The sequence below is a fragment of the Aphelocoma coerulescens genome, chromosome 2, assembly GCF_041296385.1.
Source record: "Aphelocoma coerulescens isolate FSJ_1873_10779 chromosome 2, UR_Acoe_1.0, whole genome shotgun sequence".
NCBI classification, from domain to species: Eukaryota; Metazoa; Chordata; class Aves; order Passeriformes; family Corvidae; genus Aphelocoma; species Aphelocoma coerulescens.
Window position 1 is genome coordinate 73379871 of NC_091015.1, and position 24996 is coordinate 73404866.

At 43.1% G+C, this 24996-nt stretch overlaps 2 long non-coding RNA genes across 2 annotated transcripts in view; one reads left to right on the plus strand and one right to left on the minus strand.

Annotated features, from left to right (window-relative positions):
• The window catches only part of LOC138106784 (uncharacterized), a 33364-nt gene extending 16497 nt beyond the window's left edge, over positions 1-16867 (plus strand). The window contains exon 4 of the long non-coding RNA XR_011149110.1: positions 16793-16867. This is a non-coding gene — a long non-coding RNA (uncharacterized lncRNA). The remainder of the gene's footprint in view (positions 1-16792) is intronic.
• A 5502-nt stretch (positions 16868-22369) lies between these two features.
• LOC138106785 (uncharacterized) lies at positions 22370-24403 on the minus strand. Its single transcript, XR_011149111.1, has 2 exons — positions 24315-24403; positions 22370-23068 (listed from the first exon to the last, which is right to left on the minus strand). It is a non-coding gene; the product is annotated as an uncharacterized lncRNA (long non-coding RNA).
• Between the last annotated feature and the right edge of the window lie 593 nt (positions 24404-24996).

Below are 24996 nucleotides of genomic sequence, written 5' to 3' on the forward strand. Positions count from 1 at the left end.
TTGTCCTCACAACAGAAGTATCTGGGAAGGAAAGCATTCCTAGGAGTGGGTGCCAGGGTAAGTTGCATGTCTACACTGAATTTTGCAGTCAGATGTGAGCCAGGATAGCTTGGGCTTAATACCATGCTACAGATGCCAGTGAAGCATCTCTGAGTTGCTCAGAGCACTGGCAGACCTCCTTCATGTCAGCCTAAAAAACAGCACACAGACACAGATGAGTTAAAGGCTCACAGTCTGGCCCTGAATGTATAGCAAAACTGAGTATGGATGAAAAAGGCCTCCCACGTTCTTGCATCTATATTCTACCTGGAAATTCATCCAAGAACATTTCAAAATCAGCAAACATGGCATGGGGTTGTTTTTATTCCACCCTTCCAAATCCACACACCTCCTCTTCATGCTGATATGCTGCCTTGAACCCTGAAACTACAGCGCTCTCTGGGAAGCACTTACACAGCCTCTATCAGAAGCATGCTGGGCTCCCAAATGTGATAAGAAGCTGATAAAAATTATCTGGGCGTTAAAACAGCCTTAGTGGAAGAATGTTTAGCTAAATAGATACCATCTGTCCCTTTCAGAGAGCACGTCCTTGTTCTGCCCTGGCCTGACCACTGTGAGCTATTGCTTTTGTGGTGCAGTCCATGTGTGAACGGGCTGTTGTTCCCAGGACCTGGGGCAACTGTTTATGCAATGTGGACTTTATGAGAAACAGTTACAGTTGCAGGGATTTATTTTTTTTTTAAGAGTTAAAGATTGGTAATGAAAACAACATTTTTGTTTAATACAGAAAAGTACTGGACTGGATCAGCTCAGCTGAATGCTCATATTGGCCTGTACAGCACATTTCTCTGGGGTAGCCAAAGAGGGAAGGAATCCTGAAGAACTATAAGCAGCACACCAATTACCAAGAGAACTTTCATGTCAATAACAAACAGTGCAAATATTTTCTAAGGGACACTAGCAGCTGGCACACAGCACTGACTACAGCTTTTTAATGCATTTTCTTTACCTCCTCATGACATAGTAGAACAGAGCATGGATAGACTGGCACTACAGATGGCTCATTGAGCTGCTATGCAAATACATAGGAAAAAGGTTAAAGACAAGAATCAGAGGGTAATTTGCTCTGAGAATGACTGCAGAAAACTTTGGAATTTGTGAGACTAAAGAGAGAGTGAAGTCTACCTAGAGGAAAATCCAGCAGAGCATGAAGGTCCCCAGTACAGAACTATTATCATACTTCCCCAGAGAGAAACAGGTAGTGAGATCTGCAGCAGGACAGTCACACCATCCAGCTAATCTAAGCAAATTCCAACTATATATTGTAAAAGTGAATCCAAATGTCTGCCATGGGTGATATTGAGAGGTCAGGCTGCTTGAGCTACCTCACTGGGTTACCAAAAGGTAGATAGATCAATGCCCCATGATGGATGTCAGAGCCCTGAAGGCACTAGTGGTCCTTAATGCTCATGACTAGCCTAACTTGTGGCCTCCACTCACACCCCTTCCCATGTACCCAAGAGCCCCATCTCAGCTCAGGCCTGGGCCTCCATCTGTGTTTGACCTGTGTTGTGGGTGGAGTGGAATGGAAAAGTAGCATTGGAAGGGACATACAAAGATCACTGATTCCAGCTGCCTGACCACTTCAGGGCTGATCAAAAGTTAAAGCATTCTATTAAGGGCATTGTCCAAATGCCTCTTAAACACTGACAGGCTCAGGGCATCAACCATCTCTCTAGGAAGCCTGTTCCAGGGTTTGACCATCCTCTTGGTAAATAACTGTTTCATAATGTCAAGTCCAAACTTGCCCTGATGCAGCTTTATAACATTCCCACATGTCCTGTCCCTAGATCCCATGGAGGAGAGCTTATCACCTCCCTTTACATTTCCCCTCCTCAGGAAGCTGTAGGGAGCAGTGAGGTTGCCCCTCAAACTCCTCTCAAAACTAGACAAGCAGAAAGTTCTGAGCTGCTCCTCACAGGATATGCCTTTCAGCCCCTTCTCCAGCTTTGGTGCCCTCCTCTGGGCACACTCAAAGACCTTCACGTTTGTCTTAAATTGTGGGGCTCAGAACTGCACACAGTGCTCAAGGTAAGGCTGCACCAATGCTAAATACAGTAGGAAACAGGTGTGCCTGTGTCTAATGCTGACCTTGGAGCTTTCTCCCTAGTGGACCTCAGACCCATGTTGTAGCTGGCTTCTTTTCTGGATGGCTCTCTCAGATGTATGATTTGGGGTTTTTTTTTCACTCGTGTCTTTGGTCCTGTCTACTTTAAACCTGATGGGTTGTTATGGCCAAAGTGCAGGGCCCAGCACTTCTCCTTGTTGAACCTCATAAAACTGGCCTTGGCCTGTTGATCCAGCTTGTCCAGATCCCTGCTTAGAATTAAAATCTCACACAGCACCTCACCATCACAGCTGCTGTGGGGGTCAGTGGTGGTATTTCTCAGAGCAAAAGATTTGCTTAAGGGGGCAGGCAGGCTCCAGGGAACTGGTTGATCCAGATCATCAGCAATGGGTTTTGAGCTTTAATTGCCTGAAGATGCTGAGAAGCAGGGTGGCTGCTGTAAGAAATTGGGATCTCAGGAAAAGAGCCAAGGTTTCTTTCATTCCATGCCTTAACATCTGCAGAGGAAAGGAGATCCCATAGAGTCCCAAGAAGAGGGCATTGGCTTTGCAGGGGATTATGAAGGCTTTTGATTATTTACTTTAAGAGCTTTACTGTTTTTATTGTTTGATAGTGAGGCTGCTGTGCAAGCCTGTGTTCCTTTCTCTCTTAATTACTTTTGATTCTAAAGTGAATCTATCACCCTGAAGGTGTGTGGCCTTGAGTAGGTTCTTCAGGCATGAGCTGTGTCAGCAGTGCTTTTAAGGCCTGGAGCAGGAGGATTGCAGAGGCATCTTTTCAAGGGAAGAGCATGAAAGTCAGAAAGACTTTCAGAAAGAGGATCTTCACATACAAGCCATTCCGTGATCCTGGAGTTAGAAACACATCAAAGGTCAGACACAGTCCCAGCTGCCTTGGGAATATGTGAAACCCCTATTCAGACCAATTACACTGACAAAAAAGACCTGAGAGTATATGCAAAAATTAATGGAGGTTATAAATGTGTAGAACTCATTTATTTTTGAAGAATGTTACAAGATGGAAAGGATATTCTGTAGCTCTGAATCAGGTATTTCTGATGTAACGAATGCCAGGACAAAATTCAGAATTCACATTCTTGGAATCTTTTGTTTGAATATTTTGTATTTTGATTTTTCCTTTCCACCTTCACAATAGATGACCAGTGCAAACAGCCTCCAAAGTGCCCAGTGACTGGCCCACAAAGGGGTGCAATGATTGGAAAAGTGGGTCCTCGAAAGCTGCTTAATTTCTGTGGCTACATAAGTAAAAGGTCAGAAAGGGCTCTGATGAGGACAGATGCCTGTGGAAGTGACATCGCTCTGATCAGTTTGGAGGACTGCAGCATAGCACCAACAGGCTGTGCTTTACAAAGAGCATGTATAGCACTGATATAAGTCAGAATAGTACTTTGATTAAAGTAATCTTTTGATTAAAGCTCAAAAATCCAAGTCTTGGGATGAAGTGCAGAAGCTGAAGCCTGCTAGCCAGTTGACTGTTCATACAAGAAACTCTTCGAATGTTCATAGCTTTGGTCAGAGGACAGCTAGATAAGAGGTAAAATTCCATTCTGTTATTTGACATTTTCAGTATCAGACACTAGTGAGCACATTTCTTTCTGTTGTGGAGGGTAAAATGAAACTTCTCTTTGATGGGTGTCTCAGCTCACCCTTTACAAGTTGGTTAAAAAGGCTGATCGTAGGACCTGATCTATTTTCATTGCATGTGTTACGCAGATTTCCTTAAAAAGGAATCTTCTGCCTTAGCTAGGAAGATAAATAATGAGGAAACATCTGCTCTTTAAGCTCTGGACTGACCTATAAATCTTAATGACGTATGCAATCCCAGAAGCAGAAATCATCTACAGATTGCAAAATTCTCTCACTCTCTCATTTTGGTTATTTTTTTCTGTTTGTTGGGGTTTTTTTTGGTTTGGGGTTGGTTTTTGTTTTTTTTTTTTGGTTGGTTGTTTTTTTTTCCTTTTTTTTTTTAAGAAATTTTATTGTTGTTCCTCTAATTCCTGGTAATTTGGAAGCCTGGGTGTGGGTTTTTTCCCCTCACTGTGTCATTATAACTGATAGGAGCTGGTGAGAGGAGGGCATGGCAACCATAATAACACAAGAGGGGTGGAACAGGCAGCCCTTACAAGGAGCTGACAGGCAGAGAATAATGACAGAGTAGAGGATGGATAACTAACAGTTTGGATGATTTACTCTTGAGAAGCTCTGGAGGGTGGGATGCTTCTTTGCCTGTTTATTTCAACCTCACATGCTGAAGAAATGAGTTTGCTTAGCTACTTTAATACTTTGCTGCATTTTCTCCTGCCAGGGAATGGGAATCTGCTTCTCTCTTCAGTACTTCCCTGTGGCCTGCCTCACAAAGGGAAGGGTGCTGTTAAGAATGACAAGATGTTCCTCTCTCCTTTTGCCTCTAGAGCTGCAACAGTAGCAAACATTTAAAACAATGGTGTCAGTGATGATCATAAAATTAAAGAGGCTAGAATTCAAACTGCTGTGGAAAATGTCAGGTTCAGTATGCAGAGAAGGATATCAGTGTGGAGCATGGCTCACCTGCAGCATGAGCTAAGAAAAGGAAACTCCAGACTCGATGATCCTTGTGGGTCTCTTCCAACACAGAAAATTCTGTGATTTCCCTGAGATGCTGCAAAGCAGTGGAGAGCCTCTCATGCAGCAAATCATTCTGATAGCTCTTTGCTTACTGCAAGGTCAGGCTAATTTTATTCTCCATTTTGTGTTGCCTTAATCTAAACATTGGAAGAGGTGATGTTAGGGTAAAAGTCTCAGGAGACTGTGAGCAGCATATGGACCATTTCTCCTGATAAATCATAGAACCGTCTGCATGCAAGTGGGCAGGGATGGAGTAATTCTTCTCCTGAAGCTGTTAAGATATCCTACTTCCCATGAGTCAGTATCCTTGGTCTGTAATTTCCCAGATAGGTTTGAGGCTAAGATGCCTATGGAAATAATTCACTTACCTGTCCCACTCTGGGACAGGTGGGACAAGTCACATGGGCTGGAAACTCAACCATCTTCTGGGAGTGGTGCTCCCAGGGCAGAAATCACCCTCTTCTGAATTACACTAGAGAGACATGACTTCAATTCTGGAATGGCAGGGCACACAGGCACACTAAAAGTAAGACAGTGTTTTATAGCTTGAACGGCAATTTAGGAGCAAGAGCTAAAATTAAACACATGGCGATGCTCTGTTTTGTTGTTTCCTGTGCCCCAAATACCATCTGCTTGAAAATCAGGTGAATAAAAGTGTTATTCTGAAGGGCTGCTCTTATTAGATCGATATTTTCTTTAGGTGGAGCAAAGAATCTTGTCTAAAAGGGGACATATTTAAGAGCCTAATCAGTAAATGCAGAAGAGACTGCAAACTGATCAGTGATCAGAGGAGGGTGAATGGGTTTGACTGACATCTGGAGTAAAGCAGTGCTGTGCTCTTTCAATTACAGGTTTAAGACTGCCACAATTGACAGATTAAAGGTGTTCACCCTAATCCAAAATTATACTTTCCTCAGTCAAATTGACCATTGTGTCAGCTTCAATTTGTTCAGATACGTCACCCACAGTGAGTGATTGGACTGATTCACTTGCACACTCTTTGACAAGGTCCCTGTTTTGTGTTCACTCCTTACTCTTGCTATTTCCCTTGTCAGACAGATACTCCAGAGGCATTTCCATTATCTCCCATGTAGCTGTACCTCAGAAATGTACTGGACTGGAAAGAAAAATCCTCAGGCCAATTATTCTGACATAAACTCCACTTATCAGAAAGTACTAGAATATGAAGCATAAGTTAAAATAGCTCAAAAATAGGACACATCCATGCACACATATACACCCCAGGCAGACACCTAAGTAATGCTGTGCTCAGTCCCTGCCATGACTGAGTATGGATGAGCTATTTTAAATAAGAAGCAACAAAAACGTTGCCTCAACATCCAGATCAAAACAGTCTCTCTGAGAATGGAAGTGCTTTAATTTAAAACAAAAGCAAAGAATTGTTTGCAGGGATCTGTCCTGGTTTTTTTCTGTTAGGAGCAGAAGTGGCCTAATGCTTGGAGAACAGTTACCCTGTAATCTTCCTGACTCTTTGAAAAAGGAAGAAAAACAATATGTACTAATTTCTGAGAACCTTTCTGATGCTGATTTTCCTTGGGTGAGGGAACAGGTAAGAAGAGATGAGTTGCATTTCTTTCCCATAAGCTGAAGGAAAAAGAGGTACTCGTCTCATAAGCACAGAGATGTGAAGTGGCATTCAGTTAGTGAGTTTTACCTTTAGCCAGATTCATCAGATGGGCTTTTCCTTCTGAGCCAGACTGAAAGCATGTCACATCCTCCTGCAGAAGCTTCACATGGGGAGGTTTTGGAGAGCTCTTAGTGGTGTAACTCACTTGCATCTTATTTTGAGGTGAGGTATAAATAATGGCTTGTATAAATAATGTCACTGTCCTCTCATATTATTTCTCATCTCTTCTAGTGTTTTGCTTTAGTTGGTTGGGGCTAGGGTGTTGTGGGCTTGGGGGGTTGTTTGGGGTTTTTTTGCTGTTATTTTACTCCCCAAAGTATCCATGGATATAAAAATGAAATATTTTTGATCGGGTTACAAGTACATAAAAATGTCCAGTGTTATCTATCTCTGCAATCCATCTGTCACAGTTTCACACACACAGACACACACACACAAACACACACACACACAGAGCCATTAGTAGAGTTTCCAGGCACAGCAATATGTAGCCTTTAAAAGAGATACTACAGCCAGAACAAACATTACTTGCCTAGCCACCAAGGAAATCTTGCACTGAAGCTGAAGGAAGCTTTTCCTCTCTGCTTGCCCCAGCAGTGCTGAGAAGGACTTGTGCACAGGTTCCGTGTAGCTTGCAGGACACTGGCATGCCACAGAGGCTTGTGAAGCAGGATACTAAGGACTGACTGATACCACTTGTTATCACTGCTAGAAAATCCTTTGCTTTCCATTCTGGAGACTCCCAGAATTAAAATACTTTAATTCTACAGGACATTTGCAGAATGTTCATAATTCTGTCGACATTTTGTCCAAAATATCGCATATTCTTTGAAGGACACAGAGTGAAGTTGCTGGATTTTGTTTTGTAATTAAGGTTTGAATTTAGAAAATGGGGGTGTGGGGGGAGGTGGAACTGCACTCTTTCTCTTACGTTTTTTAGGCAGTTTTAACACCTTAGAGAATTGGTGTAGCTCTTTGAACTTTGGCACATACATTATCCCCAACCACAGCCATGACTTTGAGTTTTCTGTGTGCTTAAAATTATCAAGAGAGATATGAAAAGTGAAATATAAGAGCACAGCAGTACCTAGTGCTAATTATTCAATAGTTTCACCTATCTCTATGATATCCTAATCACATGCCCTCATACATAACCCTCAGTATTTGTATACAGTGGCAGAATTTCTTTTTAATTACTGCTTTTCCAGCTTTCCATAGCCATGGCTCACATTACGTGGGGGTAAAGAAGGTGGGAACCATTCCTTCTGTCTCTTTGGATGTGCTGGCAGCCCTCATGCATAATAAGGCTGAGCAGACACTTTCCATTAAGAGATATGTCCACATGGGATGCAATCCATGAGGGGAAGCCTTGGAGCAGATATGGGTCCTTGTGTGTTTGTTGACTGTAAAAACAAACAGTACCACTGGAACCATTTATGTGACTCAGGGTTCAGTTTTACTGGAGATGAGCTGTTGCTGTCACTCCCACTTTAAGACAGAGGTGAGAGATTTTGATAGGAAGAAGGCAGAAACAAAGAGGGACCACAGAAGTGAGCTTGTTAGGTCAGTAACAGTTAGTAATGGTTGGAAGCAGAGAAGTAAAATCATCAGAGATTCAGCAGAAGAAAAAAGCAGAAAACCATCACTGACTTGTCAAGATCTAAAAACCTTATGAGAGAAGAGGCAGGCAGTGCATCAACAGGACTGAGCATCTGCATGTTCTAAGGAGAAACAAAGGTTGACACTTCTCTGCTTGATTGACAGCACCTTGGCCAGCAGAGACTCGCAAGGTGGCTGCCCCATGGATACTGAGCATATGAATGCTTAGCCTAATAATGTTACTCCTAGCCCACTGCTGTGTGTGTTAGCAATAAATAAGACTATTTTTATATATGGACAATCCTGCTTTTGGGCCTCTATGCCAGTAAAAGATGCTCAAAATATCAAGGGTTACATTTAATGTGATCTGCTTTATTGTGCAGACTGCAGTACTGGCCTCAATTAATTCCTCCTTGAATTAGAGCATATCTGTTTGGAAAACAAAAATCCAGCCTCATTCTTTTTTGACTGAAAAGTTTTCCAGTGATCTATACTCTATTGTAGCCCTTGGGAAATAATTCCACTTTCATTATCCTGAATGTTAAAAATATGCACGTCAGTTTTATTCTGATTTTGACTGGTTTCAACTTCCAGCCACAGAAGTTACATATCTGCTAAATTGAAAAGACCACATATTATCAGGTTTCTGCACCCTGTTTGAATGGTGATTAAATAAGTCTTTTGCCTTCTCCTTGACATGCTAACCACACTGTGCCTTTCAGTCCGTACCCTTGCCATGTGCCCCAAGCCCATCATTATCCTGAATGGATACTTTCTGAATGCTTATCAGTGCTTCAACTCCCAGAAACTCAGTATTGCAGAGATCATGCCACTACAAAACACAGGGAAGACATATGAGTGGCAGGAGAAACAGTGTTTCCTGTCCATAGAGTCATAGAATCATTAAGGCTGGAAAAGACCTGTAAGATCATTAAGTCCAACTGTCAACCCAGCATCACCACCATGTTCACCATTAAACCATGTCCTCAAATGCCCCATATGCTTGGGTTTTTAACACTTCCAGGGATGGTGACTACAACCACTTCCGTGGGCAGCTTGTTCCAGTGCTGGACAAATTTTTCCACAAAAAAAAATTTCCTAATATCTAAACTGAACCTGCCCTGGCACAACTTAAGGCCATTTCATCCTGTCACATGTTACCTGGGAGAAGAGAGTGACCCCACCTGGCTGCAGCCTCCTTTCAGGCAGTTGTGGAGAGCAATAAGGTCCCACTGAGCCTCCTTTTCTTCAGGCTCAACACCCCCAGCTCCCTCAGCTGCTCCTCGTCGGACTTGTGCTCCTGACCCTTCACCAGCTCCTTAAGATCCTTCTTGTGGTGAGGGGCCCTAAACCGAACACAAGATTTGAGGTGTGGCTTCACCGATGCCAAGTACAGGGTTGATCACCGCCTTGGTCCTGCTGGTCACGCTATTGCTGATCCAGGCCAGGACGCCATTGGCCTTTTGGCCACCTGGGCACACACTGGCTCATGTTCAGCCACTGTTGACCAGCACCCCCAGGTTCTTTTTTGCTGGGCAGCTTTCCAGCCACTTTGTCCCCAGCCTGTAGTGTTTGATCATCGTAGAGTTCTTTTCCAAGTGTAATGACTGTGATTCTATGACAGCTCATAACGCAGTTATGTTTCGATCCATGTTGATGATAAAAGTGTCTCATAGCAAAGTGGCAAAAATTAATTTTTAGGGTAGCTCGCCCAAGTCTCACCTCCTTGACTGGTGTCATTCTGCTTTAACTTCTCTGAACTGACTCTCATGGTAGGCAAAACTCTGCTTACCGTGACACCTGTTGAAGCAAACCTGGAACCATGACACGCAGGCAGTGCAATCATTGCACTGCAAGCCAGGTGAAATCCTGTCCACCTCTCAGACCAGACCAACACATGTGGATCTGGTTCTTCTTACCTTTTTGATGTTCCTCGAACCCTGAGACTGAAATAGGGCCAAGAACTGATCCTTGGAGACTGGCACTCAAAACTAAGTGACTCCTGCTGCTCTTATGTTTGCTGGTGCCAACAGGCTTACTTCAAGGTTGCTAGCTTATGTTCATGGGCAAATGGTGACTTTAATGTTTCCTGACTTCCTAGTGCTTGTTCTTGCAACCTCTATGTTGTTATGGCATCTGTCCTAAAACCAAAATTACATATAAATGTGAAAATAGCCCTCTAAAGCAGCAAGCAATGTAGAAGACAGTGAAGTGCAGGGGATTAGATGTGTCTCATATGAGGAATATGTTGCATTGACTAAACACAAACATACATTTTCCTCTGCTTTGTCTTTTGGAATGAGAATGAGGGGGACAAATCAACAAAACAGGGATACCCCGGTGAAACTTCACTGAAGTCAGTACAGTTACACACCAGGGATGCATTTGGCTGATTCTTTTGCTAAAGGCTGTATGAAAGACTTAATATAGAGTTTCTGCATGTGTGAAGTGTATGCCAAGACAAACGCAATGTGCTAAATGGAACCTCTTGATTTATTTAAATAAAAAATATGTTACATAAAAACAGTGGATAATTGTAGTGGAATGGATCCAGACTGGAATCATCTGTCTCGTGTCTCCAGAGTGTCTGAGGGAGGGGCTGTAAGGAATATCTTGCTTGTATACCTAAGCAATGTAGGATATGCAGATAGCAGATAATTTCTTGAAACTGCTAAGATCCACCAAGGGACTCAGAGCTCTCTAGAAGACAAAGGTTATAATCGGATGTAAACCAGCTCTTTGGGCTACAGCTGATATGAACTAAGAGATTATCAAACAGCCCATTTTCATCAGTTATCTTCCGTACAGGCACTTGCCTCCCTTTCCCCTTGAGTTCAGATCTGCTGCCAGTATCATCATCACTCTCTGCCTGGCCAAAATGGTCAAATTACAGAAACAAAAATTACTATCAAAAGTATTAAGGATAAACAAGCACAGTTTGCCTTAACTGGGTTGGAGTATAATCCTGGATGTGTGCTATGGGCATGGCAGCCAACAATCATGACTTGGACTGGGCTAGAAGAGGCTGTATCTTGATGTGGATCAGCAGCAGCCTAAACAGCATCTCTGAGCTGTCTTACTTCAGTGTTGGAGCACCATGGACTTTCTCCTTACAACTTCTAATTGTCTGCTGACTGTGGAGGTACTTACAGCCTACCAGTGGCCTCTCTTCTGCCTGTGCTGACCTGCAAAACTCTTTAAGCCATGTAACTGTTGAGCTGTTCATCAGAAACCCACCTCACATCAGAGGTTTGGTGGGTTTCTCAAGCTCTGGGTTTCCCCTGTGTTTAATAGCTGTTATTAAAGCCCAGCCAAACAGGGGCTCCCAGAGCACACCTAAATTCCACTTGAGGGCTAGTACTGGGAAGAGGAAAGGGGAGAAGAGACTGTGTACCCAGTATCTTCAGATATGAGAGACCCAGTTTTGAAGGTACGCCAGAACCTAGTGCTCCCACGTGCACTGTTGGAAGTGGTGCAAACAAGCTTCCTCTAGACATGAAGCTGTTCCACTTAGCATGAAATAATTATGCAAATGCCTCTAGGAAGAGGTCAGGGTAATCATAAAAGCCAATGCCCATATTAACAGCACATCAGGTACACTGAATGCATGCAGCTCCCACAAAGGAGCACAACAGAACAGAAGCCCTCAGCAAAGTCCTCAGCCAAGATGGGTCACTGTTAGGGATAATAAGGCAACTTTGTGTCTGTGTATGCACTCACAGCCGGTGGCAGACTATTTTAGCTTTAAGGGGCTGTCTGTGTTAGGAGGCAACCAGCAAGAAGAGAGTGGGAAACTACATAGGAGCTAAAGCATTCCAGGAAATTCCATCGAATCCCTGGATAGACGTTGTCTCACATGTTGAGAAGTGTGATGCTGCAGTACTGGAGGAGTTATCTTGGTTACACGAGTATTTCAGTATTGCTGTCTTTGGTGAAAGTACCTGTTAGAAGAGCAAGATGGAGTGACAGTGCTTGCATAAATGTATTGGGATGGAAAAATTCTAAAATATGGTTCAGAGAAAGAATTAAAGGTGAGATTTTCAAAACTACTTTTAGAAAGCTGGCACTCAATTCTTTCTCATTTCTAGTGGGAAAAGGGTATCCTAATTGGACACCTTTGAAAATGCCTCCTTTTTTTCAAAGGGACATAAATTCATTTTAATTAGTTTGTATTCTTCAGCCGTTTAAGCACTTCAGAAAATGTCACCATGAGTCAACAAAGATGTGCTAATCAATTACATCAGTGAGTTTAACATTAGCATCCCAGTATTAAATTATTCTTCAGCATTTATTATACAGTTTCTAAAAGATGTTTTCTCCTATTAGACTGGATTATATGAAAAATAGTGGTACCAAATCCAAATGCCTAGGGCAGTGTAAATATCCTAACTTTGACATCCTGAAGTTTGAATACTGACATGTGAAATCATAATGTTCTTTCACAGCCTCATCCAGGGTCCATAGAAAATTTCTGATGACTCATGCAGGTCTTGTCTCAGGCTTTTAATATGGCTTTTTCAGCTCTATTTAATGCCTGACCTCATAGAGCTTTGTTCCTGTAACAAAAATCCATGGGGATCTCATTCTGTCTGGTACCTGACTTCTGCCTGATTTCTTAGAAATGTCAAGGTAGTTTGCTAGCATGGTTGAACTCAGAACAAAGCCTAAAGGCTGGTGAATACTGAGCTTCTTTAAACAAATACACATCTAAGCAATAAAGTCTTGTAGAATATGCCACGCATTAGGTTTTGGCTAATACTAAGCAACTCTAGTGAGAGAGTGAGAGCTTTCTGTTCCAGTGAAAGGTTTTGAGATATAAGAGTCATGCACATCTTAAAACACTAAGAAGGCATGGTGCAGAACTTCTGATGCTGGGAGCCCATTCTGGAACAGGAGAGGACAACACTGCAGTTCAGCAGTCAAAGTGCTGGACTGGGTCCTTGGAGCTGCGTACTTCACTCCTGGCCTATAAACCACACTGTATGAATTACTACAATTCTGCCAGCCTGAATTCCCCTCTGTTTAAAGGAAGAGAATGCCAATTTTTTCAAAAAGCTCTATGGTAGGTGATTGTTTTGTTTGATTAGGACCAGATCGCTCATTATTACTCAGACAGCAAGAAAAATTCAAAGAAGCGAGAATTTTTTAGACAGTGCCATTAATTTTGTTTATGGCATGTTTTTCACTGGTAGTGTAACAAACTGAAAAAACACAGCTCTCTTTGAACCTCACTTTCTTCCTTCACACAGAGTTTTTCAATTTCACAGTGCACAACTGATTCTGGAGGAGGGGAAGGCAGAGGGGAGAAGAGAAGTGATGATTTTGGCAGCGACACCGTTATGATTTGCTAAAATAGCAGCTTGGCAAATCTGGTTTCTCAAATATCTCATGTTTTGTTAATTACTGACAGCTTTGTTTTTAACTGAACGTGAAACAATGTGGAGAAATGGGCAAGCCTGGCCCCTGACTCACCACTGCCTGGCTACGCTCGGCAGGTGGGAGCAAGCTGTCTCCAAGAAGGGGCCCGAGCAGTAATTAGTGCCCCAGTTCATGAGGTTCAGCAGATAGACACAAGCGGACAGTTCCTGGAACCCAGCTATGAGATGCCCAAAAGGAACTCTTTCCTCCCTATGCTCACTGGGCCAGTAAGAGATTAGAAATCATGCCAAAAAGGAACGTGAAGCAGGCTGGAGAGGTACCCCCTTCCCCAGATACAATTTTATCTGGGTAACAGTGAGGCACAGGATGCCTTGGGGGAACTGTTGGCCTTAGTTCTGTCCCATGTGGAAAACTGGGAGGGATCTAGCTGCTCTAGACCACCAGTGGCTGGAAGCATCCCTTCAGGAGCCAGGGGTTTACCTGGAAATGCATCTTCAGGGGTAGGCGGAGCCCAGTCACTTTAACCATGTTTGCTTCAGACCAGGGACCACATCCCATGAAAAGCAGCAAAGTGTGAGACTTCAGGATGTCAGAATTAAGTGTGGGCAAAGTGGACCAGAGTAGACACTCCTCTTGCAGTTCATCTGTCAACATGTCCTGGCCACCTGGAAGTTCATGTGGCGCATATCTTTACATACTTTCATCTCCACTAAATCTGAGTGATGCTCAGTCTTCATGGGTCGACCAACACAGGGCAGGCACAGAGCATGGACTCACTGGGCAAGCTTGAGAGATGCACTTTGGACTGGGAACGCTCAGGCAGAAATCTGGGAGCTTTGTAGGAGCAGGAGCTTGTTCTGCAAGTTGTGCCCTCCCTGCTCTTCTCCAAGTGAGCATGATGAACTCTGGTACCAGGACACAGGGAAATTCAAAGACATAGAAAACTGGAAAATTCAAATCTAATGAAAGAAGAATTATTTCCTCTGCCTGCATGCATGCAATTTACCTCTTTTCTGCTCCAGGAAATCTCAGGGGCCAAGAACATAGCAGATTTTTTTTTCAAGGACCTGATACCTAATGATATAACAAAAATATCCAGCCAGTTTAATAAATTTGACAAAAGCAGAAGAAACACTTCAAGGTTTATACCCATTTCTAGTGAGTGGAGACCAGGACTAAAATATTACTGGGAACAAGGGTTCCTAAGGATGCTTGTGTGGTGACAAGATGCTGGAGTAGCAAGACTGCAGGCCATGTAAAGCTATTCATGCATAACTGCGCTCCTAATGATCCTGTGGTAATTTAATTTTTGACCTATGTTTATTGTACTGGGTAAATATCAAATCTGCTTTTTGCTTCTTTATTAGCACAGCTCATCAGGCTCTGTGTGTGTGTGTTTGTACATGCACAACACATAGACATAATTACACATAAGTCCTTTGGTGTCACTTTTCCCAGAGCAGAGTGACACTTTGCATATGAAATGAATTTTTATAGAAATAATGCTACAGAGATAATTTTTTCCGACCATTTTTTCCTCTTTACTAATACATAAGAGAAATGGAAACAGTGAGTCAGAATATATCTGTAATCACATGGCATGAAGAGAAATTAAATTTCCAAAATGCTGAGCTTTTTGTCTCTGTGCAGAAGGAAGTCTGTAAACTTGGGCTGTACAACGCACATCACAGATCTGGCATTCATGACTGATAAACTGTTTTGAGAAGCAGCAGCATCTCAGCCCTGACTAGACAAAGATATTTTGCAACAGTCCTCTCACTGAAGTTAGCTGGAGCTAAGGAAGTGTTCTGGGAAATCAAGCTTGTACAGTGAAAGCAGAGTGCTGGGAATACAGGCTGCTAACTTTGGCTTTTCCACGAACTCATTGCTTGACCTTCAGCACAACAGAAGGACAGGAGTCCAAGAGTGACCTGGGACTGCTTTTCCATCATTGAGCTGTCCCTCTTTAGCTAACACTTGTTCTTCTTGCTATGCATCAGGATCTCATTTCCTCAGCCAAAAATAAAAAGGCGGGGGGGGGAAAAATGTCCTATAAAGGGATCCTGAATTATGAAGCCCAAGCCCCAGACCCAGAAAACCTCACTGACAGGTTTCCCCCTTTTTATACAATGGAGAGGAGGAAGTAGTACTCAGTGAACTAAGATTTCACTGGATAAAGCATCAGATAATATTTCAGTCCGACTTCTCATCCTGCACAATCCCTCGTGCCCCCCGATGCTGTCTAGAGAGGAAAGGCAGCCCTCCTGCCCCACAGGTGGGAAAGCCTCCTTGTCCCACCACCCAGTGCTCCTCCGGGATCCTGCCACAGCTGTCCCTGGCTCCTCCACAGCATCGCAGGCAGAGGTGCCTGCCACGCTTCCCTCTGGCAGGTCATTGACTTGACCTCTAAACAATGAAAGTTTATGCAAAGAATGGAGGGAAGAGAAAAAAAAAGAAAAAAAAGGATGAAGAAAAAGCAAAGAAAGAACTATGTGATGGCTGGGATTGAGGCAAAGAAAAAAATTACAGGAGTGCAAAGTACAAAGGGGGTTAAAAAAAGGAAAGAGAAAAAGAGATGGGAGACTTGAATAGCATTGAACATTTGAATTTCTTTTGTTTGAGAAGGTTGTTTTTTTTTTTAAGGCTGCTTGGAAATGTAAAGGGCTTTCTTTTTTTCATACAGGTGTTCTCTATACATTTTTCCAATTAGAAGAATCTCCTTTATATATTTAGCACTATTTAGAGGGGACTGGGAAGATAAGGCTACTGAGGAATGCTGCAGGCTAAAGCTAGGTTTTCCAAACTGGCTTTTGTTGCACCAATGTGAATCACTTAATAATTCATATTTCAGAATACATTAATGCAAATGATAATTTTAGCTTGCTATTGAATTTTTAAATATGCACTACAAGCAATTTATGTTTCTGTTCATTTTGCCAGGTAAAACTGTTTAGACGTTTTTAACATATGCTTAGTTTCATTCATCATATATCATTCCATTGTTTTAATTTGGGGTAATTAAAAATTAGGAACATCACAAATAATACATGGAGCCCTATGTTCACAGAAAAATAACATGGAACCGATGCTCAATCTTACAATTTGAATGAAAGACATTTTTCAGTGATGCTGCAGTAACAAAATAGCAGTGTTTCTGAAGATAATCTATATCTAAATAATAATTACTGTGATTAATTGGTATCTCTTTTTCTTGAAATCATTAGTGGGTTTTTTCCTGGAATTTTTTTGTTTAGACTTACAGGGAATATTTGGTGTAGGAAGGACAAACATGTTGTTCCTCTCCTACTGAGCTGGCTAGATAATTAGAAGACTCAAAATCAGAGGTTATTGAAGATTCACTTTCTTTTTTTTTGTTTCTGGAAACTAATTGTCAGCTTTGACCCCACATTTCAGAGACACAGTGGGAGCTGAAGTGGCACACAAGCTGTGTGACCCAGAGTGGCCAAGCTGGGCTTTTCCCAGGGAAAGGTAAGCAGCTCTGGGATTCTTGCATTGCCCCTCGCCCCTCCAAGGTCCCCAGGGAAGCCAGTCTTGGCTGCCCAAGTGAACGTGGCCCAGCAAGGTGCCACTTGGTAGGGGTATATTTAAGGCAGTGGCTGGGGACAGGGGATGCAGAATCCTGCAGCATCTTGCTCTTTCATAAACAGTGCATGTGCCCTCTGTGACTTGTTCCAGAGAAATAAAATGTCCATAGAAAGGGCCAAGGAGGGAGGAGGACATCCTGAGGCCCAGCTGTGCCTTCTCTCTTCCTCAGGTTTCTGACTGTGGCTCTCCAGCTCCAGCATGTCTGGGAGGATGTTAACTTGGCTCTTGCCATGTTCAAGGGGTCAAGTAAATTCTCTTCCATTCAACCATGCCTGTAACAAAGGACAAGAAAGAGACTTCTGAAGCCCTTCTACAGCTCTGGGGAAGATGCACCACCACCTCACCTTCCCCCTTTATCCTGCTGGGCAAAGGAAACAAAAATTGATGCCCTCCATCCCTTTCCAGGACAGCAAACCAATCTTTTACCACCAGTAGTCCCAGACTGCATTCCACAAACACTTACTTGCCCCTGGCTTTCCTCTGGCCACCATGAGTGCTCAGCTATGATAACGTGGTAGCATTTCCTAGATACGAGATCTACAGCCAGATACAACCCACCTAACTGTGGGACATATCCCAGAGCTCCCATATGCAAATCTCATCCTGTACTTAATCAAATATCATCCATCCGGGGAGAGGAGGAAAAGAAAGAAATGGAGGTGCTATTAGAAAAGAAATGGTAATGAGAAGAAAAGAGATATCAAGGAATGAAAACAATTTGTTATAAATTAATATTACAACCTGGGGATATAAATATGTCTGGTTATTGGAACGCACATTCTCCTCCTTAAACCATTGCTTGAAGCATTAAACTTCCCACGACATGCTGTATTGGTCAATGTATCTCTGTAAGAAGGTGCTTTGTATCTCAGAGGTAGCATAAGAGCCATTAGATGTGGGTGTTGCTATGGTAACTGCTCTTTTTTTTAATTGAATAGCATAGTAAGTAGTCTTGTAAAACCCACCAACCCGTAACTTGCTGGTGCCCTGAGGCTGCATTAATGGAAGCACCTTTTCTTTGTCTTATTTCCTTCCTAGAGAGACGCAGGTACCTCGGCATAAGCCGCATCCTTACAAGGGTAATAACTGTGCCAGGAGAATATATTCTGATGCCTTTTATTAAGGGGATGGTAAACAGAAGGTCAGGTAAGATATACCAGCTTTATTCCTAGCTACTTTATATATCATGGGGTATGGTAAAGGGAGAAGACTCTCCCTTTCTTTTCCAGCTGAGATGGAAAAGCCAAAATCTTTTCCTAATGTGTCATCATTCACTTCTTTCACACAGTGCACACCCCCACCCCCACCGCAAGGCATGGTGCTGTATTGCAGCCAGTCAGTGAACCATCCAGAGGAAGCCTTCCAGTACACCAGCCATTTGGATGAGAGGACTTTTGTTTGGTGTAAGATTTACTGGTTTCCTCTTTCTGTTGACATGTGTCAAGTGGATGTGTCAGGTGTGACTCTTTCTGAATCTCTGAGACCTTCTGCTTTTATAGTACTTTTCAGAAGATCAGTGATTTATTTGACTGCTGAGCTGGGTCACCTGCCCGGATTTTGGATCCTCCCTAGTTCTTGCCTCTATTCATGTTTTAAGTCAGTAGCAGAGTATTTTTCTAAGCTCATGAATACCAGTCCTTCTCCAAGCAGGGAAACTCTCTCTCTGGTTGAACACTTATTTAATTTGGTAAAACATAGCAATTTTTCAGCTTCAGCTCCAGAATTCCACTTACCACTGCTGATAAGCATGCTTTATTACAGTTCTGCTGCAGGATTCTCTGCATGGGGCTGTATCTCCAGTTTCATTGTCCTTGTCATGTGAAGTGTGCTCATACACCCTCGCCCTTTCCCTCCCACCCTCTTGGCCTCGGCACAGTTTTGATATTGCAGATGGTTTGCAGGCAGATCCTGCCCCTGGCTGGCCAGAAGAACTCCCACAAGAACCTGGGATTGCTGTCATTTCTCTCTTTCTTCTCTTGTGTTTTTATATTTATAATTCCCCATGACCAATCATCCCTATGCTATTCTGTGCAAGCCCACTGAAAGGAGCACTTCATCAGGATGAAAAGGAGATCACCAGCTTTAATGCCAAAAGAATAACTAACCTTAAGGCTTCTTTTGTTTGGGATTTTCATTTATATGTTGTCTGGGGCAAAGTCCACAGCTGAGATTTTGGTAATCCCCATTCAGGTGCTGCCAAACAAAGATGGCACTGACAAAGATATTTGAGATAAGCAATTTTTTTTTTACCTTTAAGGTTTCCCAGTCATCTAAAAGTTCTGCTTTGCTTTGATTGTTGCACGGTTTCAGTTTTGGCAGGGCTCAAACTGATCAGATCCAGAACTATGGGTTATTGTACCTAAGTCTTCCAAGAAGCTCTCAAAGCACCTGACATATGCCCACAGGATTGAGTTGCTTTCTTTTAAAGTGCTGTTGAGGGAGTGGCACTCTCCCACCTCCAGGCTGTATCCCAGGTGGGGCACAGGAATCCCCCAACTTTGCTAGTTTTCTGAGCAAAGTTGCTCCACTGTGGGAAAAACAATGCAGGATTTATTGGGTTAGACTTTGCTCTAAGGCTATGTAGTTTTTCAATGACATTTTGATGTCAAATAAAAAAAAGATAGCCAGAAAAGCTGCCAAATACAAATCTCAGCTTCAGACAGCTGTAAACTTTGGGTACATTAGAGATAGGAGCTGAGCAGTATTGTCAGAGCCTGTGATGTATTTATTAACCAAAAGTGAGAAAATTTATCCCGCTTCGGAGAACTGAAGTGAACTTTGGGTGTCACATAAGCCTGGTGTTGCTCTGCCATTTGGGAAGTTAATTTCCCCCTAGAAGGAAGTTACGGCCTTTAATCAAAGGCTTGTGAAAAGTGACTCATTTTGCTAGGTTGGCAAAGGTTTCTAATTTGTTTTGATATTTGTGGTTCTATCCAGAGAATGTCTCTTATTGGAAAAGACAGATTAAAGAAATAGATAAAAAAAGAGGGGGAAATGCTTGATGTGCACTTGAGGTGCCCAGATTTGTTGAAATACGAGCTTGGAAAGTCTGAGTGATCTTCACATTCAGATCACAATTTCACTGTAAAAGAAAGGTCACTTTTGCTTGTATTCTGGGGCAGCTTTTTCTCTTTTGTCCCCTTGGTAAGATCTCTCCTTTTGTATTATTATGGATGTACCTTGGTTTTGAACTTTTCCTTTTTACTGGTTTTTTTCTCTTTTTTCTTCTTTTTCTTCTTTATGGACAAAGGACTGATATTTCATCTTTTAAAAGATTTACAAGAAAAAGATATAATATATGCACCACTGTGGAAAAGCATGTCTCTGTTCATACCTTTGCATTTTACAGGAAAATATGTCATTCCTTTCAGATCCATGAATTAAGATGCACTATTTTTTGCTGAAGGCTATTTTAAATTAGGCTAATAAATTGCTGCTCTCTGCCTTGCGTGATAATGCATTACATTATCTACTGATGTACATGTATTGTTTGACTCTAATGGTGTGGAAATTAAATGTTAGACATGGGCCAGATGTTCCTATAGATGAATATGAAGTATGACTCTGTCGTAGCTGAGTCTCAATGGGACAGAAGGTAAATGGTGAGGTTTTTTGAACAACAGCAACAAAAATCTTTAAGTGGGTCACTTGCATCCACACCCAAGATCCAGCCCTAACACTGAGCTGTTGAGCAGCATTATCAACCTGAGCTCTGCTATTATTCCTCAGCCAGAGCCAGTGCCTTTCTTACTTCAAATGCCTCAATGCTTATACAGCCACAAAGAACGGCTCATAGAGATGGCAATTGCTTGCTGTCCTTGTCAGATTGACAGACACAGCTCAGGGGGCATCCCTGACTCCTGCCTTAGCTACAAACATTTTGAAGCTTTCCCTCTGCCCTTCCCCCTCTCCTTGTGTATTTTCATACAGTGGCTGAGGGGGCAAACAGATGTATGTTACAGTGAATATTAATGAAGGTCCCCCACTGGCATCTCCTCTTGGAAAAGGCAGGGGGAGAACAGTTTACAGTCTCACTCGCAGGGCTAAATTACCCAGTGACTCATAATCTAAGTACCAGCAGAATGCTGCTGAACATGGGTATTTAGGATATTTGATAATGATGGACAGAGGTGTTTTCAAAATTGGTAATAAAGCAGCTTTGCTTTGGGAATGCTCTGACTCACTACAGCTCACTAGCACCTACAAAAATAATAATCCTAACCATGAGATTAACCAAATGTTTGTGTTTGTGTGTGAGGTGGGAAGGAAGGATGGAAGGAAGGACAATTTTTTGCATTATCAGTAGAGGTCTGTAAGCAAACCAGAAGGACTCTTGCGAGCACTGAATTGGTAATGAATGGATTCCTTATCACTAAAAAAGAGAGATGAACTTTCTCTTTTTTTTGACAGCCCTGATTGCAGGACTGGCCCCACTTGACCACTGCTCTCAGTGTGACTCTGTACTGAGGACTTCTTAACACTGCCCCAGCACACAGATGGCCCCAGACTTGCACAAGAGGGAGGGTGGCGAACTGCAGGATGAGTGTGGGAATGAACAGCGGCATGCAGGAGCAGGAAACAGCTTTACAGCCAAGGAAAGGGGTTGTATAACTGCTCCTGGAAAAAGATGCCACAAGGTAGACTGAAGTGAGATGAAGGAGAGCTGGCCATGGCCACAGCACCACCACATTGTTGCTGAATGGGCAGTGGTCCTCAGCTATGTTTCATGAGGGGATGAAATGGTCAGTAATTTCCAAGGCAGAGGGTACATCTGGCTTGAGAATTCTGAGCTGCTACTGTGTCCTACCCCAGTCTGCTGTCAGGCTAACATTTCTGCAAAGATTTTGGGTATAAGCTTGTTTTTTTGTGCCCGAGCTCACCACAGGCCAGGGATTGTAAAGAGTTATGTTATTTTCCCTGCTGAATGTGGCAGTCACCCCCAAGAGCATCAGACCCTGACAGTGAGCTCCTTGCCACCCACATCCATGTCCACCACAGTTCTATGAGCGCTGTGGGGTGGTGGAGGGAAGATGAGCACAGGGTGCATCCCACTGCAGTCCACAGACATCAGTACCCATGTTCTGGCTATCAGAACCATGAACAAGCCTGAGTCCCCACCAGGGGTGATGCCACAGCACCGATTCCAGGTGAAAGGCAGCATCAGGTCTTCAGTATGTCATTTGTAGAAAGCTAGGATAATTCCCCATCAAGCTGGAGTATTTCTTGGGCCTCTTAAGTGGCAGGCACTGTCAGATATACTGGAGAATGTTTTCATCACAGCTAACAGAGGGCTATCCAGATTGCTCGTAACTGTTTTTAGCACAGTAAACATGCAAACCAAGTGCCTGGGGAAAGAAAAAAAAAAAAGAAAGAAAAAGCCTGTCCTTGCAGTAGCTGATCATTTTTAATTAAATCTCAATCTATCAATCTAGTTACTGTGTGAGAGGGAGAGAACCAGCCTTGAATGGTTTAGGATGTGGGTGATCTGAGATGCTCTGTGACCCTGTGCAGAAGCCCAGTGTGGCCAAGGCACTCCTGCTGCCAGCAGGAGGACAAGGCACAGGGCTGGAATGGTCCTGTCAGCCTGGCCTCCACCACACAGCTCATGGGTTGAGAGAGTCTGTCAGAGCCTGGAGTAGGTTTCTTCAGGAGATGATGTGGTTGCCCACCTCACTGAGCCTCCATGGAAAGCAGGGTTTGTGGCCTTTGGGTGTCCTGGATGGTACCATGAGAAGCATGAGCACTTCTTCCCAAGCTGCTGCAATGCCAGCTTCCTCCCCAGTTGGATGGAGCTGAGCATGGCCCAGGAAATCTGGCTGCCATGGCAGGTCGGAACCATTTGGGATGGGACAGAGCTTGGGGTGCTCCTGCTGGGCACACTGTACCCTTGGCATCTGCAGTGCCTCTCCTCAGTGGATGGGGGTAGAGTGAGTGGGGAGTGGGTTACCTTTTGGCTTCTGGGCTCAAGGATCAATCCCTTCCAATGAAACTGGTCCATGGTACTTTAAAATGTGAAGGTAGAGAGGGTTCATCAGATGAAATGTGATGTTTACTGTCTTCACATCTTTTCTCTCTCACAGTTAGCTGTGTTCATGAATGAAGAACAAAAAAAAATGCAAAGACAGTTGCCAGTTTTGATACCAGTTTTGGGTCTGAGAGGAGGCGGGAGGGGGAGGGAATGGCATGTGTTCATCTGCATTTCAAGAACAATGAGCCTCAAACCTGAAATTATTTCCTGTTTAAAAATAGGGATTAGCTAGAGCCAATTTACCTTACTGTAGAGTGTCCAGCATCTGAGCATCTGAGCTGTGGCCCTCTTTGAGCAAGATGATCTCCAGAGGTCCTTGCCAACCTCCACCTTTCTGTGATTCTGTGATCTCAGAGATGTTATAAACTGAAGCCTCTGATGCCCTGTTGCAACAGGGAACTGAGGCACAGAGTAATATACCTAGGTATAGAGTGGTCTGGTTGTGTGCTGAAAACCACTAACAGGACAACTTAACGTGCAGCCCTGTTCCCTTAAACAAGCAGCCAGAGATGATCATATGGCCTTTGGATGGCACTTGTGGCTCAAAATAAGGGTAGAGGCAGCCCTATGTGATCTATGAGAGTGCCTGTAGTGGCCTTGCTTTCCTATTGAGGCACCACAGACCAAGAGAATAAGTTTCTTGAGCATCTCATAACGCCTCTCTTGTTTTTCACATGGAATGTACCTTATGTGTTAATTCATTTTCTTGCAACTTACATTTCAAAGGTCTATAGCTCCCTAATACACCTTTAGAAGCATCAGGTTTTCCACGTTCACACAGTAAGCAGGTATTTTGGCAACAGCACTTTTCATTTACTGCAGTGGAAAAAACATCATCAATTCTTAATTCAGTGGAAACTACTAAATTTAAAATCCTTAGATTTCCTGGATCCAGGGAAATTCAGGGCTTGATTCTGCATCTATCAATTGAATGGGAATATTCATCTATGGAACCAAGACTTGCCCCTGATTAAAGGAGCTTTAGACTAAATACAAACAGTATTTAGTGATGGGGGGGAGGAGGAGGGAGGAACCAGCCACATAAATATTATCTTTTTCTTATAAAGGTGAGCTGTTGTCATTCTGGAAACCTCATTTCGCTATAGGTCTCTATGTGCAATTTTCCCTGAGGGAGACGGGTGGGTTTTTTCTACATATTTGCCTCATAATTCTACATCCTTGCTGGTTGCATAAATTAAAGTGATATGATCACTGTGCTTTGTTTTCATGATTTCTTACAGCTCAAAGGAACTCCCATGGCAGTCAGGCAGTAATACAAAATTAATGTCAGGCATTTTCTACCTCTTCACCAGAAGGTGCCAAATGATCCTGCACAGTTCTCTCCTGTCTGTGACAGGTTTGTGATGGGCTTGCCTTCTTCTGAATGGCACATCGTCCACTTTGTAGGATTTTCTCCATGTCTGTGCTTTCATGGTCTCTGCAGAAGCTTCCATGGAAATTCTTAAATGAGAGCTTGTCCTTCCTTCCTTCCTTTCTATGATAAGGACCTGTAGCCAAGCAAAATTGAGCCAAGATCTCCCAACTCACAGTTGCCACAGCAAGCAACATCCAATCAGAACTGCTACTGTACAAGGCTGAGCACATTTCAGCTGGTGGTCTGACCGACTGACCACTGCTCACATAAGCCAGTCAGCCCTCCCATTCCTAAGCAGCTTCAGGTGGAACCATTACTTAATTACAAGTGCCTTGACCAGTCCCATCAATGTGGGAAGCCAAGACCACAAAGAATTTATAAGAAAAGTCAGCATGACTCCAAATGAAAATCCTACTCTGCCTTTTCCCTTTGCTCTCTAATTTCCACTGCAGATGCATGGCCTGGTGAGTCATGACACATGCACAGCACATTTGTATATGAAATAACTTGCTTCTTCTGCTCTTCCCCCTGCTACAGCTGTTTCCTCACCCCCACACCTCATTCTTCTTCCTAGATCTTGTTCACCAAAAACTTTCTAACAGCAAAAGA